Here is a 6,000-nt window from a genome sequence, read left to right as displayed (position 1 = left end):
CACGTTCTGGCGGGCAGAACATTGTTTCCACTTACAAGCCAACTGAAGCACAAAGCAGCTACGTCCAATTATTGGAGGCACAAATTAAAAGTGCAAATTGCAGTGTAAAAATCTCAGAGTCAAATTTAAATGTAAAACTTGAAACCAGCGTGCGTGGAGCATTCTAATGAAGCCATTGAAGGGGATTAATATGCTGGGTAATTGCTGGATCTCTCCTTTCTCTCTAAAGCCCTTTTTTAATCACCAGTCAACTAATTACCAAACCCGGGGATGTTAAGAATAAAAAAGCTGTTGGTTTCAAGAAGGTGGGTGGACAGAGAGATAAGAAAAATATGGCCATCCCTGCTGTCCATTAAGAGGAAAAAACATGTTTGTGATATTACAATAACAGAAGGAATCTCTGAAGGGTGCTGGAGGGACGAGGCTGCAAATTCTGGGCCCGTGACAACAGCTTAACAACAACTCAGACACAATAAATATCTACAATCCCTGGTTTGTTAAAGGCCCGCTGTCCAGCCCCGCGCCCCATAAATCACAGGAAGGATTTCTCCGCTCGATGGCACCACAGTGCTAAAGTGTCATATAGCCGTGTTTGCAGGTCTCATGAAACTTTGAAACAGTTTCGGAGAGCGTTTCGATCTGTTTATTCTGTTCAGCTTCCCCAGTGCTCGAAATGGCAAATTCATTTAGCGTCAGCCTTGGAAGCTGACAAATCACCGCCGACTAAAGAGACATTGGGGCAGTAGAGAGTTAAGAGATAAAAAGTCCTCTACAGACGACGCTCACAACATATTCCTGTTCGTCAATGACAAAGTAAGAAATTCAAAACTTTAGTTTAGAAGTTAAATACCCAATAAGCGTTGCATCCAATGAGGAAGCTTAGCATTCTGTGCACGGCTCCACTAATGGACGGTTTACAGTCAGAGGTTTAAGCTTTAAACAGCTCATTAAATACATTCAGCGGTTGACAAGCGCTGTTTGAGTCAGGAAGGACAAGTTTACAGACACACAAAGTACGATGAGTGGACTGAAACTGAAACATAATTTTGCTTATTTCCTTTTTTTTGTAAGATTTTCTCATTATACACAAAAAAAAAGACAGAAAAACACCAAAAAATAAAATCCATTCTGGCGATTTTAACCTGCGTGTCATGGTTTCTAAACATCTCCGGCTCTACCTCGCTGTCATGCATTAAAAATCTCTGCTGTCAGTTCAGACCCTGCCTGCCCACCTGTTTTCCTCAGTGTGTTTCCCAGCCTTGCCTGTCACCTGACCAGCCACCAGCCTACGCACCTGCTCCTCATTAGAAAATGTCAGGCGAGTTACTTGAAAAATGCAGCTGAAGAACGTAGTTACAGCACTCATTACTCAGCACATCTCGGTCAAAGCTGCCTTTGAGGTACCTCCATACAAACACACACCCAGCATGCCCTCCAATGTCGCTAACATTAGCACGCCAGCTACTAAGAATAGATAACATGTAAATACAATAACATTGGAGTAACCAGGGGTGTCTTCTGATAGAGGCTTGCCATCTCACCACACCTTCAGCCCCTGTGTTAAGCTAACATAGACAGGATGTCAGCATCCATTACACTGATGGCACAACTGCAAACAAGCCACCTCCAAATTGTTAAAACAGGCTGTCGCTGGGATTTACCAGGTCGTTTAGTATCCCCGGCACACACAGGTTTCCGAGCTACATCTTCATGTGTGAATACGAGGGATGAAAAGCAAACCAGAATGACTTACAGTTTATGAGGAGGTCACCGTCAAAGTTGCTTTTTTGCCAAAAACTGCATCACTTGCAAAAGATGTGTGGAAATTTTTGATTATTCGATTAACCTCACGTTTTTGTTCTTGTTTTTGTTTTTCAGAATGCAACCAGCAATCCAGTCTTATCGTTGCATTTTTATGAAGGTGGTGGATGGTTTTGCACTGAAACAGATGGAAACACGCTTTAAGGTAAATCAGCTCACGCCGTTACAAAAGTCAGTGGTTATTGCCGTATTACTATTGCTCATGTAATATGAGGCTTTGCATTAATGTAACATATCTGGCATGTTAAGTGCCTGGTTTACGGTGGGATTTTCAAACGTGCTGATGTTAATAATACAGAGAATGAGACACTTCTGTGTTCTCTACTTGCAGCAGGCAAACTGGAGGAATTATCTAATGTTATTTATGCTAACATCACTTGTGATTGCGGCTTCTGTGTTGATGGTTTGGGCCTCTCATTTCATTTCTCACTACTGTAGATCATTATGTAGTCTGTGTTAGCATCATTACTGCTACTAGAACCAATCACAATGTTTACAGGTAGAAAACTTTTACGTAGAAAATGCCTGCATCATGTAGCTCACTAGCCTATGTTATTTCAAAGTGTCCAAAACGCATGTTCATATCGCCTTAATAACAACACTTTCACCGAGGTTAGGCTGGACATCATTTACCTGTTGAGCCACAGACTTGAGAAAATGGCAGCTAGAGTTTACCCAAAACTAGCTGTTAAGCTAGCCCGACGCGCCATGGTTGGATTTGGTTTATGAACGACGCTAGCAAAGTGCATGATACATAAAATAAGCACAGCAGAAACACTAAATGGGTCGGGCCACTGTTTACGTGTCTTTAAACGTTACAGTTGCAGCTAAAAAACCCAACGGAAACGTATCTCTGTGATGCAAATCAACTGCAGTTGTCTACCGGGATCTTACTTTAGCATTAGCGCGACAGTGACGGTGATTCGGCCTGGCTGTCCGTTCCTAATGGAATACCATGTGTTGTATTAGCGAGCCATGACAACTCTCTATCAATGCTGTGTGGTAAAAAGCTTTTATGCAGACATTTACCTCTGAACAGTATTTTTCTTGTGCCTGTGTGAGCGAGTTTAAAATGAATATACTTTATGTAAAGATATCATGATATTGTGGCAGTGAGTTTTCTACTCTCGGCCTGCTTGCTCATCCTTGGTTGTTTGTTGGAGGAGAATATGTCTATATTTTCACTCCCCAGGTAGCCTTCACTATTTTGCAGGATCGTCTATATAGCGTCGTTGCTCTACATGTCTTTGCTCCTGTTGTACCTGCATGTGCCTGTGACTCATCCTGCCTGCCTGTAAATTACGGACTCCCAGTTTTGATTGACTGAGTAGGATTGCTTTTACTCCTCTGCCTCTGCCTCATGAGTGTGCACTTGGATCCAACTTGAGCTCGACACTGTGTCTTTGTCTGGTGTGTTTAACAACGGTTGAGCAAAAAAAAAAAAAATTGTGTTACTTAAATCACCACAGAGCTTTGAGTGGAGTACCACTACGCGGCGAGCTGATCCCAAGTGCCGCTCCTCCACACGCCAGGAGGATCACGGCCATCACCCACCTGTCAAATCCAAAAAAGCAAATCAAACATGTCATTTCAACACTTGAAAACACACAATGCAAGGCACAGCTAAATAGCAGCGCTTGAACTGTGATCAAGTCTCAGTTATAATCCTCCATTTTTAGCATTGCCCACACTTGTTTACTTGGCTCGCATCTGGTCTTTCACATTCACATCATATCAGAAGCAGCACAGCGTGGACCTCTCATTGTGACAGCTTGAAAGCATTCCTGTGTTTCGCTCACTGGAACACCCACGTCCAAAATCATTTTTAACGTACGAATTGAATGTATGAAATTAAATCTAAATGAGCTAGATTTTTCTTTTTTTTTTATTATTTGGCTGACAGTGAATATAGCAGATGATTGTCAGTGTGCCTCGACTGCCAACATTTTTTGATTGCCTGTACTCTTGTTATTAACAGACACCCATTATTTTGTTTTATGACAAAACAACATAATTCTCATAATTAACGTCCATTCATTCTTTCATTAGCTTTGGTCGTTAGGTTATCGGTTCTTCTGTAGGTGGTTTTAGGTGTTATTTTTCATAGGCTTCACTTCTCTGCTAATCATGCAATGCGCCGTCTGGCAAGCTGAACTTGAAGAGGGTCTAGACCTGAAGTCACAGATGACTGGTCATTTTCAATTTGCATGTTTTATACACGAGGTCATTATTATTATTATTATTACACCATGCTCGGTCATATCCTGGGATATCCATCTGTGAAATGACAGGCCTGATGGTGCACGATATTCCTTCTTGTGGCGACGGATAATCGTTCATTATCATGTTTCCTATGGTCCAATAGTGAGTTTTATGGGCCCATATTCACCTAGAGGCCCCATTAAGGAGCCCATGACATTACACCTTACTTTCTTTCTCTCTCCTTTTTCCACATGCATCTGCTGTTTTCCTGTACCTCTCTGTTCTGGTGGCATTGTAGTAATCCTCCAGTCCAGAGCCCCCTGACCTTAGTTTTGTTGTTTTGGTGGACAGACATTGAATCAGATATCCTTACATGTTTTATTATATTTTTAAGGGAGAGTTGGCTCCGCTGTGCAAACTGTTCTGCTGACTTTATCCACACTGAAGCCAAATGTTGACAGATTGTGTTTTTCTTTCCAGTAAATTCTTGTTTATTGATAATTTCGGACCCGTGGTGTGTGTTCTCCTCGGTACTTAAGTGATGATGATGTTGTTGCCATTTGGAGGATTACTGTGAGGATTATCACCACGCATGGGGTCTGGGATCTCTGCGGTAAACTAATCATGAAGGCCAGTAACAGCAGGGATGGGTGTGGTGATCCTGATGTGGGTGTACTCTGCTGTTCAGCTGCTTTAGCATCACCTGTGACTGGCAGACACGTGTAACACAATACTGATAATGTGAGAAAAAATATCAAAATGAAATATGAAGAGTAGATAGTTACACTGCATGGATATTTTAAAGTGATTATAGGACTTAAGTACTAGAATGTGGCAGTTTACGTACTACAGATAGTTCCCGTCTACCAGAAAAATGACTGTGAATGCAGAGTATTGGCACCTATATTTACATATCTCGTGAGGAGGCAACCTCCAGCGGCTGTAGTAATTATTACAGCTGCAAAGAACGAAGTGAGGAGCAAGTAATTTAGCAAAGCATCAGTATAGGGAGGAGGTTGGTGACAGACAATTAGGTTAAACAAGCGCAGGACCTTCATTCAGGAGGTTCTTGTCCAGTGTGAAACCACAAGTCAAGTGTTTTTAACTTACTAACACATTGAAGTACGGTCACGAACATAACGTAACTGAATTCACGGATATAACGTTGATATTTTAACCCAAACCATGATACTTTCCTAAACCTAACCGACTAGTTTTAGTGACTAAACCTAAACAAAAAGCAAGAGTACGATGAAAGTCTGGTTCGCCGGTTGACGCTAAGCTGCAACGGTCATGTTGTTTCTGGGAGACGCTCGCAATCAACCTATTCAGCCGTTTCGATATGAGGATGTGTTGTAGTTGACACACTTTTAGCATGTTTATGAAAGATCTATTTTTTGTGATTACTGAATGACCGGGGAGGAGGAACCACAAACAAAGCTGTGGGACCCATCTTGCCAGTAGGCCTGTCTCATACCTGCAATGTACTGTATATAACAACATCTTATGCTGCAGTGCTTTAATGTTGCACTTTGATAAAGTTGGCCGACTCACATATTTAAACATGATCAAAATTGTGCAGCAGAGGCCAGGATATCCTGCCTTCAAGCATCTGTCTAGCTTCAAAAAATCCTGGGTCCTAAAAGTCCCATAATGCACCTCATTAGCCTTCTTTGAGGCCAATACGGATATCAGATGCTTTTCAAGTGCTGAAGTGAGGAGAGTTCATTTGTGCCAAAGAAGGCATAACTTGAATGGTTCTCCTCTTGACAAGTACACTGATGACTTAATTACAGTCAATTATAGTGGACACAAATCAAAGAGGTCCGGAAATATCCTTTAATTACTACGTTCCCGGTTTCATTCATAATATTTAGCTGATCAGAAATACACAGTCACATCTTTACTTGCCTTGATCATGTGAACATTTTAGCTTTGTGTGTAACAATGTTGTGACCAAAACGTCACACAATATAA

At 41.6% G+C, this 6,000-nt stretch overlaps 1 protein-coding gene across 2 annotated transcripts in view; it reads left to right on the top strand.

Annotated features, from left to right (window-relative positions):
• The first annotated feature begins 1,743 nt into the window (after positions 1-1,743).
• The window catches only part of lamc3 (laminin, gamma 3), a 124,798-nt gene continuing 120,541 nt past the window's right edge, over positions 1,744-6,000 (top strand). The window contains exons 1-2 of one of the 2 annotated variants that reach the window (XM_084383020.1): positions 1,744-1,766; positions 1,879-1,966. The gene's annotated coding sequence lies outside the window, so the exon portion shown is untranslated. The remainder of the gene's footprint in view (positions 1,767-1,878; positions 1,967-6,000) is intronic. The other variant, XM_084383019.1, reaches the window with a different exon arrangement.

This window comes from Pagrus pagrus, assembly GCF_965226575.1.
Source record: "Pagrus pagrus genome assembly, chromosome: 19".
NCBI lineage: Eukaryota > Metazoa > Chordata > Actinopteri > Spariformes > Sparidae > Pagrus > Pagrus pagrus.
The sequence above is the reverse complement of the archived record's forward strand: the minus strand, read 5'-3'. Positions and strand labels throughout refer to the sequence as shown.